The sequence below is a fragment of the Dasypus novemcinctus genome, chromosome 15, assembly GCF_030445035.2.
Source record: "Dasypus novemcinctus isolate mDasNov1 chromosome 15, mDasNov1.1.hap2, whole genome shotgun sequence".
NCBI classification, from domain to species: domain Eukaryota; kingdom Metazoa; phylum Chordata; class Mammalia; order Cingulata; family Dasypodidae; genus Dasypus; species Dasypus novemcinctus.
The window spans coordinates 12,597,183-12,613,345 of NC_080687.1; the positions used below are offsets into that span (position 1 = coordinate 12,597,183).

A 16,163-nucleotide genomic window follows, 5' to 3' on the forward strand; every position below is an offset into this window, starting at 1 on the left:
AACTGGTTTTGGTTAGCTATGAAAAATTCCATGAAAGAAAATCTTTCTCACATTGCACCAAGTTAATGGGAAAAATCTCTTTCTCCTGTTTACCTACTTGTCCAGTGCCTTCTGGCCTGGGCATAATATAATCCCACCTACTCAAAAATTGTGGAACTCATATGTAGCTCTTGAGCTAAGCAGGAAAAGTGGCTAGTAATTAACCTCCCTCATATACCCAATGGATTGGGGGGGGGGGGGATGGGAGCACAGAAGGTAGGTTTGTTAATATTTTAATCAATAAGATATACTAATAACAGGTTTCTAGTTCCATAAAACAGAGTAAATTCTCTTTTCCCTATTTTATTTTATATTTCCCACATAAAAGATTGTCATACATTGAGTGGGCATTCAGAGATTTGAGGACAAATACATGAGCTTACAAGTCTACACAAGTTATATAGCACATGGGGCAAAATGTTAAAATTGGTCAATCTGCGTTGGAATTCTTTGTATAGGTTTTAGTTTTTTATTATTTTGCAACTGTCCTATAAGTTTTAATTATTTCAAAATAAAAAGGTGAAGGAAAAAGTCTATACAGATACGTTGAAAACAATTTTGCAAAAAATTATCTTAAGGTGATTTAGTAACACTTTTAAGACTGCTTTAGTGACAATTAAAGATTGATAACTCTTTCAGCTTCTCCCCAAAGTCAAACAAACAAACAAAAAAGAACAAAACAAAACTCAAAACTGAATTAAGTTTTGTCCCTAGGAGTACACTGTTTACTACCAGACCATGTCCTCTCTTTGGTTTAATAATTCAGCTTGCACTTCTGTGCAGCTAAACAACCATAGCACTAAAATCTGCTGGTAGTAGAGGGTGGGACTACATTATTTTGATTTGTTTATACTAGGTTATTTCCCCATGATATTGTGCTGTTTCTTAATAGCCTTCAGTTTAACACAGCCCACCTAACTCAACTAACAATTTACCCTTCTAAATAATGCCATTATATCAAACATATGAGTCTTCCAGTCAGTGAAGAGGGCACTGTAAGAGGCTCCTGGGTGCTGTTCTCCTGTAGAATCTGAACAACTAGCAAAAACTGGCAAAACCATCCTTCTTGAGCTCCAGGTAAAAGGTTGCTATACCTGGGTACATGTTCAATCAAGAAAACACAGCTTTAAAAAAGCCCTGACACTCAAGGCAATCTCTGGCATACCATTACCTGGAAATAACTTAAGGAACAAACAGTTCAGGAACTAAATCCCAGAAATAACATTTCAAAATATTAAAACGTATGGTGTACAACAAAAGATTACAGGGCAAAAAACAAACAAAGTGTTTGTTTCAAAGGAATAAGACCAAAATCCGGAAAAAGTCAATGAGGAAGACCAGACTTTGGACATACCTGACGAGGACTTTAAAAAAAATAATGATCCTCAATATGCTCAAGGAGATAAAGGAAAACACAGAAAACAAAACAAAACAAAAAAACTTTAAGGGTTATTAGGAAACCAATGAATGAACAAATATGAATCTCAAAGAAAGAGATGGAAATTTTAAAAAGGAACCAAACAGAACTATAGGAGTTGAAGGCTACAATAAAGAAAAATTCCACAGAGGATTTCAACAGCAGATTGGACTTGGCAGAAGAAAGAATCAGTGAACTCAAAGACAAGACATTGAAAAGACTGAAGCTGAGGAGCAGAAAGCACAAAGGAAAAAAGAAAAGAAAAAAAATGAACAGAACCTAAGAGAACTGTGAGACACAGTCAAGTAGATGAATATATGCGTTGTGGGAGTCCCAGAAGGAGAAGAAAGAAAGGGTCAGAAGGAATATCCAAAGAAATAATGACAGAAGATTTCCCAAATTTAATGAAAGAAATGAGTATGGACATTCAAGAAGCCCAATGAACCCAAACAGAGAACATACCCAGATACACTGTAGCCAAAAGGTTCTGAAAGCTGTAAGAGATAAGCAATGTGTTTTGTATAAGGGAATCTCAATAAAATTAAATGTCCATTTCTCATCAGAAACCAGGGACACAAGACAAGATGGTAGTGGCATAACATCTCTAATGTGCTGAAAGAAAACAATTACCAACCAAGAATGTTATATTTGGAAAGACTGTCTTTCAAAAGAGTATATACAAGCAATGCCAAAAGGTTCATCAAAGACTGAAAGGAAAGGACACTAGACAGTGGATCAAAGTGGCATAGAGAAATAAAGACTTTAGTAAAGGTAACTAAATGACTAATTATAAATGCCAGTGATAACTATATTGTATTTTTTGGATATAACTCCACTTTACACTTCTTACAGGTTCTAAGATGCAAACACATAAAAAGTAATGATAAATTTATGGTATGGACATAAAATGCATAAAGATAAAATGTATATCAAGCATAACAAAAAGGTGGGATATAGGGGCATAGGAACAGTATAAGTACATGTTATAGAGTTGGTATTAACTCACACATGATTGTTATTGATTTTATTTTATTATTATTATTTTTTAAAAAGATTTATTTATTTATTTAATTCTCCCCCTCCCCTGGTTGTCTGTTCTTGGTGTCTGTTTGCTGCGTCTTGTTTCTTTTTTTTTTTTTTTAAAGATTTATTTATTTTTATTTAATTTCCCCCCCTCCCCTGGTTGTCTGTTCTTGGTGTCTATTTGCTGCGTCTTGTTTCTTTGTCCGCTTCTGTTGTCGTCTGCAGCACGGGAAGTGTGGGCGGCGCCATTCCTGGGCAGGCTGCTCTTTCTTTTCACGCTGGGCGGCTTTCCTCACGGGCGTACTCCTTGCGCGTGGGGCTCCCCCACGCGGGGGACACCCTTGCGTGGCACTGCACTCCTTGCACGCATCAGCACTGCGCATGGCCAGCTCCACACGGGTCAAGGAGGCCTGGGGTTTGAACCGCAGACCTCCCATATGGTAGACGGACGCCCTAACCACTGGGCCAAAGTCTGTTTCCCTGATTTTATGATATTAAATTTAAGCCCCATGGTAACCACAAATAAAATATATCCAAAAAAATAATAAAGGGACTCAAAAATGGTACAATACAAAAAATCAAATATAAATGAAAGTAGGCATTAAATGTAATAATTGAAGGACAAAAAGATAAAAGACAAACACCAAACAGCAAAATGTCAGAAGAAAGTCCTGCATTATTAGTAGCTATTTTAACTGTAAACTGACTAAACTCTCCAGTCAAAAGGGCAGAGGCTCCCAGAATGAATAGAAAATGCATGACTCAACTAACTATATGCTGTTTACAAGAAACTAACCTTAAATTCAAAGACATAAATAGGTTGAGAGTGAAAGGATAGGGGAAAAAAAACCCAAAAACATGCCATGCAAATAGTAGCCAAAGAGAACTGTGGTAGCTGTACTAACATTAGATAACATAGACTGTAGGTCAAAAACTGCTACGAAGGGAAAGAAGAGTGTCATATACTGATAAAGGGGTCAATTCAAAAAGAAGATATAACAATTATAAATATATATGCATGTAATGGCAAAGCTCCAAAATAAATGGTTCTACAGTAATAGTGGCAGCCTTCACTATACCACTTTCAATAATGGGTAGAACATCTAGATAAAAGATCAATTAGGAAACAGAAGACTTGAACAATACTATAAATCAACTAGAACTAACAGACATATATAGAACACCTCACCCCAAAGCAGCAGAATATGGATCATTCTCCGGGATAGTGCTCCAGATCACAGAACAAGTCTCCAAAAAAAAAAAAAAATCATACAATGTATCTTTTTGATCACAATGGAATGAAGCTAGAAATCAGTAACAGAAAGAACTAGAAACTTTGCAATTGTGGAAATTAAAGAATGCAATTTTAAATAGCCAATGGGTCAAAAAGAAATAAGGGCAATAAAAAGAATAAACTAAACCCAAAGCAAGGAGGAGGAAGGAAGAAACAAAGATTTTAGTTGACGTAAATAAAATAGAAAAAATAAAAAAACAGTAGAGACAATCAACAAAATCAAAAGTTGGTTCTTTGAAAAGATCAATAAAATCAACAAACCAGAAGATGGAGTCTGAACAGGTAGGGAGAGCTCATCCCTCTCACAAAAAACAACAGAGGAAGGACAAAAAGATGTCTGAGGGGCCTACTTTGGGGCTCTGCAGACCAGGAGTGGGCTGTGCACCCCCCAGGAAGTTAAAGGACAGAGAAACAAAGAAACTGAAATGAAAACTGTGAGCTGCTAACCCCCACAGCAAGGAATGGAATACATACCCCACCCTCAAGGTGAACAGCTAGGATAAAACCTCTAGCTCACTGCAGCCAAATGAGAGGGGTACAGACATCTTCCTCCCTGGGATGAGGGAGGGTGCAGGAATGGGCAGAGAGTGATTTCTCTTCAGTGAATTCGGCAAGCAAAACTTGCTTTGACTATCAGCTCTGGCGAGACCAGAATTACAGGCAAGTGGAGGATGAAAGAATGACCTCCGTGGAAAGATTTGTTGACAACCACCATCTGCTGTCCACTCAGGAAACTTCAAGGAGAAAACTGCTTTTAGGTGTCTCTTGTCCCAAACTCATGGGGATGGATCTGTGCTCCATTAGTGAGGAGCTGGTCCTATTTTGATAATTTAAGCTGGGCAATTTTAAAGACTTAGAAAAAGTTGAACCAAAAATCAAAGAAGAGCCATGAAAAAAACTATAAGCAAGAGAGTGAAACTGACCATCAGAGTAAATCTGCCAACATACTGAGATGACTAGACATCAGCAAAAAGGTACTAGCAATATTAAGAAACAGGAAGATATGGACCAGTCAAAAGAACAAATGAAAAATCCTGACAAAACACAGGATTTAAGAAAGGTAATCAATGATAACCACAAAAATCTCCTAAAACAATTCAAGAAGTTGCAAGAAAATACGACTAAAGAGAAAAATGGTATTAAGATGACACTGGGTGATTATAAAGAACAAGTTGAAAGCCTGCAAAGAAAAGTAACAGAGTATAAGGGAATGAAAGACACAATAGATGAGATAAAAACACATTAGATGCATATAACAGCAGATTTGAATTGATAGAGGACAGAATTAGTGAAATCTAGGTCAGAATATCTGAACTTGAAAAGACTGGAGAATAGAAAAAGAATGGAAAAAATGGAAGAGAGTCTCAGGGAACTGAATGACTACACAAAACTCACAAACATATGCATTACTGGTACTCCAGGAGGAGAAAAGAATGGAAAAGGGGCAGAAAGAATACTTGAGGAAATAATGACTGAAAACTTCCCAACTCTTATGAAAGACATAAATATTAATATCCAAGAAGGACAACACACCCTAAACAAAATAAATCCAACTAGAACTGCTGAGATATTCAGAATGACAACAGAGATAAAGAGACAATTCAGAAAATAGCAAAAAAAAAAAAGCAATGCATCACATACAAGGGAACCTCAATAAGACTATGTACTGATGTCTCATCAGAAACCATGGAGGCAAGAAGAAAGTAGTAAAATGTATTTAAGGCATTGAAAGAGAAAAACTGCCAGCCAAGAATTCTTTATCTGGCAAAACTGTCCTTCAAAAATGAGAGTGAATTTAAAGTCTTCACAGACAAAGACTGAAAGAGTATGTTACCAAAAGACCAGATCTACAAGAGATATTAAAGGGAGTGCTACAGCTGGAAAGGAAAAAAACAAGGGCCAGGTACATGGAGAAGAGTGTAGAAATGAAGATTATAAGGAAAGGTAACTCAAAAGGTAAAAAAAAGACAATAGTAAGCTATGACAATGGAAAGCTAAAGGATAAAATGGATGATGTAAGTAAAGACTTTATAGTAATAATATTGATGGATTATTAATGGATTGAATTCCCCAATCCAAAGACAAAGACTCACCTCAGATGTAAGGACATAACCAGGTTGAAAGTGAAAGATGGGAAAAAGAGATTCCATGCAAACAGTAATAGAAAAAGAGTTGGAGTAGTGAGGCTAATATTGGATGAAATAGATTTTAACTGTTAGAAGAGATGAAGAAAGTCATTATATATTAATAAAAAGGGCAAATCACCAAGAAGAAATATTTATCCATCTAACCTGGGTGCCTCAAGATACATGAGGCACATGCTGGCAAAACTGAAGGGAGAAGAAGACCTTTCTATAATAGTTGAAGACTTCAATACACCACGTTCAGCACCGGCTAGAACATCTGGACAGAGGATAAATAAGGAAACAGAGAGCTTGCATAATATAACTGAACTAGACCTAACTGACATCTGTAGAGTGTTATACTCCAAAACAGTAGGATATACTTTCTTTTCAAGTGCTCATGGATTCTTCTTCAGGGTAGACCATATGTTAGGTCACAAGACAGGTCTCAATAAACTGAAATTGTACAAAATCTTTCTCTCTTTGATCATAATGGAATTAAGCTGGAAATCAATAACAGATGGAAAAAGGGAAAATTCACAAATATCTGGAGATTAAACAACACACTATTAAATAATCAGTGGGCTATAGAAGAAATTGGAAAAGAAATCAGTAAATATCTTGAGACTAATGAAAACAAGAACACAACATATCAAAAGCTATGGGATACAGCAAAGGCATTGCTGAGAGGGAAATTTATAGCCCTCAATGCTTCCGTTGAAAAAAGAAGAAAGAGCAAAAATCAAAGACCTAACTGCATACCTTGAGGAACTAGAAAATGAACAGCAAACTAATCCCAAACCAAGGAGAAGGAAAGAGATAAAAAAGATCAGAGCAGAAATAAATGAATTCTGAACAAAACAACAACAACAGAGAATCAACAAAATTGAAAGCTGGTTCTTTGAGAATATCAACAAAATCGACAAACCGTTAAGTAGACTCACAAAGAAAACAAGAGAGATGACACAAATAAATAAAATCAGAAATTAGAGAGGGACATTACCACTGACCCTGCAGAAATAAGAGATCATGAGGATACTATAAACAACTTTACACCAACAAAGCAGACAACACAGATGAAATGGGCAAATTTCTAGAAACACAAGAACAACCTACACTGACCCGAAAATAGGGTTCTTAATCTTTTTTGTTCCACAGACCCCTTTGCCAGTCAGGTGAAAACCATGGACCCCTTACTAAGTCCACACTATACTGTGGACATATCATACCTGCACCAACAGCCCCCACAAGAACGTTTTTCTGAATTTCAATTCAAGCTCATGGACCCCTCGTTCAGAGCCTCTGCCCTAAAAGAGATAAAGACCTCAAAAACTAATCATGAGTAAAGAGAATGAAAAAGTCATTAAGAATCTCCCAAAGATGAAAAGCCCAGAACCAGCTGGCTTCATAAGTGAATCCTACCAGTCATTCAGAAACGATCTAATACCAATCTTGTTTACACTTTTCCAAAAAAATGAATAGGAGGGAATGCTACCAAACTCATTCTATGAAGGTAATATCACTCTAAAACGAGATAAAGATACTACAAAAAAATAAAATTCCAACTGCCTACTTTGCAGAATTGGAAAAGCCAATTATCAACTTTATTTGGAAGGTTAAGAGGCCTTGAATAGCCAAAATATCTTTAAAATATCTTTAAAAAGGAGAACAAAGTCAGAGGATTCTAATTTCCTGACTTAAAAACAGCATGGTACTGGCATAAAGATAGACATATTGGCTAATGGAACCAAACTGAAAACTCAGAAACAGATCCTCAAATTTATAGCAAAATGATTTTTGACAAGATTATCAAGCCCATCCAGCTGGATCAGAACAGTGTATTCAACAAATGGTACTGAGAGAACTGTATATCCATATTTAAAAGAAAGAAAAAGGGTCCCTATCTCACACCTTAATTAATCACACCTTGGTTAATTTAAAAATGGGCAAAAGACTTGAATAGACATTTCTCCAAAGAGGAAATACAAATGGCCAAAAAGCAAATGAAAAAATGTTCAATGTCACTAGCTATTAGGGAAATGAAGATCAAAACTACAGTGAGATAACATTTCAATAAAACAGAAAACTACAAGTGCTGGAGAGGATGTGGAGAAATAGGAACGTTCTTTTACCATTGGTGGGAATACAGAATGGTGCAGCCTCTGTCAAAGACAGTTTGGAAGTAACTCAAGGACCTGAATATAGAACTGCCATATGATCCAGGATTCCTATTACTAGAAATATATGCAGATGAGCTGAAAGGAAGAATTGACATTTGCGCACTGATGTTCATAACAGCATTATTCACAATTACTAAAATATGGAACTAGCCTAAGTGTCCATCAACCAATGAATGGATAAACAAAACGTAGTATATACATACAATGGAATGCAATGGAATAATGAATTCATTATTATTCAGCTGTAAGAAGAAATGAAACTGGGATGCATATGACAAAACGGATGAACCTTGAGGATATTATGTTGAGTGAAATAAGCCAGACACAAAAGGACAAATAATGTATGGTCTCACTAATATGAACTAAATACGATGAACAAACTCAGAGGTAAATTCTGGAGTATAGTTACTAGGAGATAGAACATGGGTTGAGAATGGGAGCTGATGCTTAATGTATGTACTATTTTTAATAAGGTTTATTATAAATGTGTGGAAATGAACAGAGTTGATGGTAACCCATTAATGTGAGTATAACTAACATTGCTGACTTATATGATTGTGGCTAAAAGGAAAGTCTGTGGACAGAACTGTCAATTGAAAGGAAGCTAGAGAATAATCTAGGGACTGTATGACTAATTTCGGTGGTTGGTGAAGATTGTGGTTAACAGTATACATATGAGTGCTCTTTTACAAATGTTAAGAATATGGTGATACAACTGAGCAGAGTCTAAGAGACAGATAAAGTAGATACAATCCCCAGGTATTGGTTCCTTTGAGGGCTAAAGGGACCCACGGGTTCTATGGTCATGGCAGATAGGGTTCACTGCCATGTCAGATGGCCCTTCTATGGAACTGGTGTTTCTGCGTGATGAAACTGGACCCAGAGGGGATCTCTTTTCATAAGACTATCATGCTACTTTACTGGAATTGTAGTTGGTATTGGGGTTTAAGATATATTTAGGGGATTGAATCTTTTTACTGACAATATGATAGCCAGGCCCTGAGCCTCAACAGACTCCAGCACCTACAATCTGAACTATTGGACTCACCTCACTCAGCTAAGATGGAGTTGAAGAAGGGCAACCACCACACCATGAAGCCTAGAGTGCCTACAACTGAAAGCAGGAGGTTTGCATCCAGTAACCATGTGGAATCTGAGCCTCCTCTTGACATAGAGGTGCAACGGACACAACCAATCCAAGGACCTCAGAGAAAAGGTGGCATTGGAGTGGGAAAAGTGGACATGGTGGCTGATGGGTATGGGGAATGGCAGGAAGAGATGAGATGTGGAGGCGCCTTTGGGACTTGGAGTTGCCCTGGATGGTGCTTCAGGGGCAATCACCGGACATTGTAAATCCTCCCAGGGCTCACTGGATGGAATGGGGGAGAGTGTGGGCCATGATGTGGACCAATGACCATGAGGTGCAGAGATACCCAGAGATGTACTTACCAAATGCAATGGATGTGTCATGATGGTGGGAGTGAGTGTTGCTGGGGGGGGGGGGGGAGGGGTGCGGTGGGGGTGGTGGGGTCGAATGGGACCTCATATTTTTTTTTAATGTAATATTTTTTACAAAATCAATTAAAAAAAATATAAAAAAAAAAAAAAGAATATGGTGATAAATTACAAATAATGTAACTTATGGATGACAGTTAACAGTAATACTGTATTTTTGCAGCAATGGCCAAGAAGATATTATATCAATTCTAAGGGACAACTATAGGGGGTAAAAGAGGGGTATGGGATTTGTCCTTTTGGAGTAATGAAAACATTCTAAAATTGACTGAGGTGATGACAGCACAACGCTGTGATGAAAATAGAGCCACTGGGTATACACTTTCAATAGACTGTACAAAATGGGGTTGTATACATAGAGAACCCTGTGGTAGAAGATGGACTGTGGTCAAGAGAACAAATATGAGGATGTTCTCTTATGAACTATAACAATATATAATACTAATAGAAGGAGTTAATAATCATTGGGTTGGGGGGAAACACACAAAATGTAAGATATAGGCTATAGTTAACAAGATTTTGATGATGTTACTTCATAGTTTGTAATAAAAGTTTCACAATAAGGTGTTGGTGATGGGGTGATGTATGGGAGCCCTGTGTGATGAAATGCATATTTGTTCTGTAAGTTCACAACTTTTGCTGTACATTTATTGCTTGTGTATGAATGATATACTTCAATAAAATTTTATTTTAAAAAATCAACAAACCTTTAGCTAGACTCACAAAGGAAAAAAACACAAAAAACAAGAGGATACATACAAACATAAGAAGTAAAAAGGGGACATTACTAGGAGCCACAGATATACAGAGAATCATAATGGGATACTATGAATGACTGCATCAACCAACTGGATAACCCACATGAAGTGAACAAATTGCTAGATACACACAAACTACTCAAGAAGAAATAGACGATCTCAAGAGACCAAGAAGTGAAGAGATTGATCCAGCCATCAAAACCTTCCCAACAGGGAAACGGACTTTGGCCCAGTGGTTAGGGCGTCCGTCTACCATATGGGAGGTCCGCAGTTCAAACCCCGGGCCTCCTTGACCCCTGTGGAGCTGGCCATGCGCAGTGCTGATGCGTGGGGGAGCCCCACCCGCAAGGAGTGCGCCCGTGAGGAAAGCCGCCCAGCGTGAAAAGAAAGAGCAGCCTGCCCAGGAATGGCGCCGCTCACACTTCCCGTGCCACTGACAACAGAAGCAGACAAAGAAACAAGACACAGCAAACAGACACCAAGAACAGACAACCAGGGGAGGGGGGGAAATTAAAATAAAAATAAATAAATCTTTAAAAAAAACAAAACAAAACAAAAACTTCCCAACAAAGAAAATCCCAGGACCAGATGGCTTCACAAGTGAATTTTACCAAACATTCCAGAAGAATTTATAGCAATCCTTCTCATACTCTTACAAAAAACTAAAGAGGGAGCAACACTTCCTAACTCACTCTATGAGGCCAACATCACCCCCATACCAAAGCCACAGTCTTTATCTGATCCTACAAGAAAATAAAATTTACAGACCACTCTCCTTTATGCATATGATGCAAAAATCCTCAAAAAAAAAACAACTAACAAACCGAATCAAACAGCCTATTACCCCTTTTTGATAAAAGCACTTAGAAAACTAGGAATGGAAGGAGAATTCCTTAACATAATAAAGGGCATGTATGAAAAACTGACAGCTAAAATCATGCTCAATTGTGAAATAATGAAAGTATTCCCTCTAAGATTAGGAACAAGACAAGGATGCCCACTGTAACCACTGTTACTCAACATTGTACCGGAAGTTCTTGCCAGAGCAATTGGGTAAGAAAAAGAAATTAAAAGGTATCCAAACTGGAAAGGAAAAATTAAAACTTTCTTTATTCACAGATAATATGCCCTAAATATAGAAAATCCTGAAAAATCCACATCAAAACTACTAGAGCTAATAAGCAAATTTAGCAAAGAGGAGGGGTACTAGATCAACATGCAAAAACCAATAGTGTTTCTGAACACTAGTAAAGAATAATCTGAAGAAGAAATCAAGGAAAAAAATTCTATTTACAATAGCCACTAAAATAATCAAATATCTAGGAATAAATTTAACCAAGGAGGTAAAGGATTTACTCATGGAAAACTACAAAATATTGTTAAAACAAATCAAAGAAGACCTAAATAAATGGAAGGACATTCTTAGTTAATGGATTAGAAGACTAAATAATAAGATGTCAGTTCTACCCAAAATGATTTACAGATTCAACATAACACTAATAAAAATTTTAACACCCTTCTTTTCACAAATGGAAAAGCCAATCATAAAGTTTATATGGAAGGGTAATGGGCCCCAAATAGCCTATTGAAAAAGAAGAGTAAAATCGGAGAGCTCACACTTCCTAATTTTAAAACTTATTCCAAAGCTACAGGTATCAATGTAGCATGATCCTGGCACAAGGACAGACAATAGTGCAATCGAATCGAATGGAAAGTTCAGAAACAATTCCTCACATCTATGGCCAATTGATTTTTCACAAGGGTGCCAAGTCCACTCAATGAGAAAAATAGTCTCTTCAAAAAATGGTGCTGGGAAAACTGGATATTCATATGTGGAAGAATGAAGGTGGACCCCTATCTCATACCACATACAAAATTAACTCAAAATGGATCAAAGACCTAAATATAAGAACCAAAATTATAAAACTCTTAGGTAAAAATATAGGGAGGCATCTTCAGGACCTTGTGTTAGGCACTTGGTTTCTTAGATTTTACACCAAAAGCAAAAGCAACAAAAGAAAAAAAAATTGATAATGGAAGTTTATCAAAATTAATAAAGGACTTTTTTGCTTTCAAAGGACTTCATTATGAAAGTAAAAAGACAACCTACAAAATTGGAGAAAATATGTGGAAAACACATATCTGATAAGAGTTTGGTATCCAGAACATATAAAACTATTCTACAATTCAATAACAAAAAGACAACCTAATTAAAAAACAAGCAAAACCCCTGAATAAACCTTTTTCCAAAAAAGATATTCAAATAGCCAAAAGATATAGAATTATCATATGACCTGGCAATCCTACTTCTAGGCATATACTCATAAGAACTGAAAGGAGGGACTCAACAGGTGTATACATACAAGGGACTACTATTCAGCTGTGAAAAAGAATGAAGTTCTGACACAGGTGACAACATGAATGAACCTTGAAGATATCACATTGAGTGAAATGAGCCAGACACAAAAGGATAAATACTTTATGATCTCACTGATATAGAATAATTAGAATAAGCAAATTCAAAGTCAGAAACAGAATAAAGGTTATCAGAGGTTGGGGCAGGTATAGGGAATGGGGAGTTACTGCTTAATTGGTACAGAATTTCCCTTTGGATTGATGGAAAAGTTTTGGTAATGGGTGATGGTGATGGTAACACAACATTATATATATAATCAAGACTACTGAATTACATATTCAAATGTGATTAAGGGGAAATTTTAGGCTGTATATGTTACTAGAATAAAGGTTTTTGTTTTTTTTTAAAATCATAAGTCTCTACAACACAAACAATGAACCCTAATGTAAACTATGGACTATACTTAATAGTACAATTCTAGCAATATCCTTTAATCAACTGTAACAAAGGTACATTAGCGCAATGTGTTAAAAATAGGGAGAATGGGATGTGGGAGTGGTATATGGGAACTTATTTCCTGAATGAGTTTCCTATAAACTTTCAACTTCTTCAATTAAAAAAATATATATATATTTAAAGAAAAGAACAGGTGAATGTATTTTGCAAATTATATACATTCTCAACTACAAAATGCCCTTCTCTCAGCTGCTCACACATTTAAAGAACCTGAAAGAGAAGAGAGACAGCAGGAGACACTGCCATGTGCTTTGCTATGTGACAAAGGAGCCAAGAATTGCTGGCGGTCAGTCCCAGAATGCCAGTCTTCAGGGAGAAAGCATCTCACTTTGATGATGTCTTGATTTAGACTTTTAGTCTCAAAACCATAACCTAATAAATTCATTGTTTAAGCCAACTCATTTCATGGTATTTGCTTTAGCAGCCTGGCTATTAATAACTGAAACAAAAGGTCAACAAACACTTGAAGAACACTTTGCCACATGGGAGGGAAAGAAGCAAGATATACAAATATAGAGTGACCATAAAGAAAAAACAGATAATTACTCAGGGAATACAGATAATTACAAATAAACAAAAAGCACTGTTATCATTATCCTCACAGATATTTGAGAAATTTTTTCTGCCATAAAACAAGGACAAGATATTATTAAAAAGTAGTAATTAGAGAATAGGAAGGGGTGTTTGGAAATAAAAGAGACAATGACAGAAAACATGAAAAGAAGAGTGGTATAAAGAATCAACCCAGGGAAGTGGATGTGGCTCAAGCTATTGGGCTCCCATCTACCATTTGGGAGGTCCGGGGCCTCCTGGTGAAGGCGAGGTGGCCCAAGCAGAGAGCTGGCCCACATGAAGTGCTGGCCTGCATAGCGAGCTAGCCTGCGTAGGAGTACTGGCCCATGGGGCAAGGTGGCCCAAGTGGAGAGCTGGCACAGCAAGATGATGCAACAAAAGGAGATACAGAGGAGAGACAATAAGAGATGCAGCAGACCAGGGAGTTGAGGTGGTGCAAGAAATTGAGCACCTCTCCCCCACTCTGGAAGGTCCCAGCATCGGTTCCTGGTGCCTCCTAAAGGGAAGACAAGCAAACACAGAGGAATGCCCAGTGCACAGACACACAGAGAGTAGACAATGAGGTGTGTGTGTGAGAAATAAAAATTTTTTAAAAAGACTCAATCCAGGAGGGATAGATGTGGCTCAAGCAGTTGGGTGCCCACCTCCCACATGGACAGTTCTGGGTTCAGTATCTGGTGCCTCCTAAAGAAGATGAGTGAGACAGCAAGCTGATGTGAAGGGCTGGCATGGTGGGCTGATACAATGAGATGTCACAATGAAATGATGTGAGATGCCAAAACGAGGAGAGACAAAGAGGAGACACAATGAGGAGACAACAAGAGACAGAAGAAGCAGGGAGCGGATGTTGCTTAAGTGATTGGGTGCCTTCCTCCCACATGGGAGGTCCCAGTTTTGGTTCCCAGTCCCTCCTAAAAGAAGATAAGCAGACACAGAGAGCACTCAACAAACAGACACAGAGAGCAGAAAGAAAGAGCAAACAATGAGGGGTGGGGGTAGAAATAAATCTTAAAAAAAAAAAAACACCTCAATCCAAGAAGTCCAACATCTGGCAACTCTGACTATAGAAGTTTAGGAAACAGAAAGATAACACAGCAGATGACATCATCAAAGGACTAGTACAAGCTAATTTTCCATAGATACAGATAAAGCACTGCAGACTGAATATGCCTCCCAAGTTAATAACCGTGAAATTTAAGGACAAGAAATCCTATTTCTTTCCAGAAAGAAGACAAAACACAGATCATCTGCCAATGAAAGAGATCAAAATTGGCATGAGACTTTTCATCAGCATCAGTGATGCTAGATAACTAGTGTGGAATATCAACAAAGTTCTGAGAAAAAACTATTTTGCATCTAGAATTTCAAACCCAGTCAAGTAAAATTAAAAAAAAAAAGGATACAAAACTTATCTTTAGATATCCTTTCAGATAAAGTTATTCAAGAATATGTTCTAGCAAAATAAGGTATGAAATTATGGAATGTAGGAAATAATAGATCTAAAACCCAGAGGAATAAAAAAGGAAAAGCCAGGATGAAATGGTAAAGTAAGCTTGGAAACCACTCAATCCAGAGTAGAGCAAAGGAAAGAAGGCTCTAGGATGGAGTTATCCAGCAAAAGAAGAGTGGATTTAAAACCATACTAGAAAGGAACAGATGTGGCTTAAGCAGTTGAGAGCCTGCTTCCCAAATGGGTGGTCCCGGGTTCAGTTCCCAGTGCCTCCTAGAAAAAACAAAAACAAACAAGCAAAACAAACAAACAAAAAAACAACTCAGGGAAGCCGATGTGACTCAGTGGTTGAGTGCTGGCTTCCCACATACAAGTTCCTGGGTTCAATCTCCGGCCCCCTGTACCTCAAAAAAAACAAAAAACAAAAAAACAAAAAAACTGGAGAAAATATAGTTAAGGAGGCAATAACACAAATCAGAAAAAAAGAAAGGCAAGGCACATAAAAATTTTTTAAAAAATTAAAACAAAACAAAACAAAAAAAACCTACTCGATGATAAAATTCTACCAAACATAAAACAGAATAAAGATTCCAGTAATGGAGAAATGGTGGTAGTTCAGGGTTGAATCCATTACAGTATATAACTTCACTAAAACTCTGGCAGTTATGGTTAGAGAACAGAAAATAAATGTAAATGCTGATAAAGTAATATTTTTATTGCTGTTATTATGACAGCATAAAGATGGAAGGGTGGCAGGGAAGAAGTAAAGACCACTAATTTCCTAATGCTAGGGAGGTAATCTATATTGTGAACGATTTAAAGGTGGCTAAAAGCTCAAAAATTCCTCAATTTTTTTTCAAAATCTTAGGGGGTTATTTTAGAAGCTAAAATTAATTTGTCTGAAGTTTAAAGATTCCAA

The 16,163-nt window shown here is 37.1% G+C and overlaps 1 protein-coding gene across 3 annotated transcripts in view; it reads right to left on the bottom strand.

Annotated features, from left to right (window-relative positions):
• The window catches only part of CDK8 (cyclin dependent kinase 8), a 145,443-nt gene that overhangs the window by 13,617 nt on the left and 115,663 nt on the right, over positions 1-16,163 (bottom strand). The window lies entirely within an intron of this gene.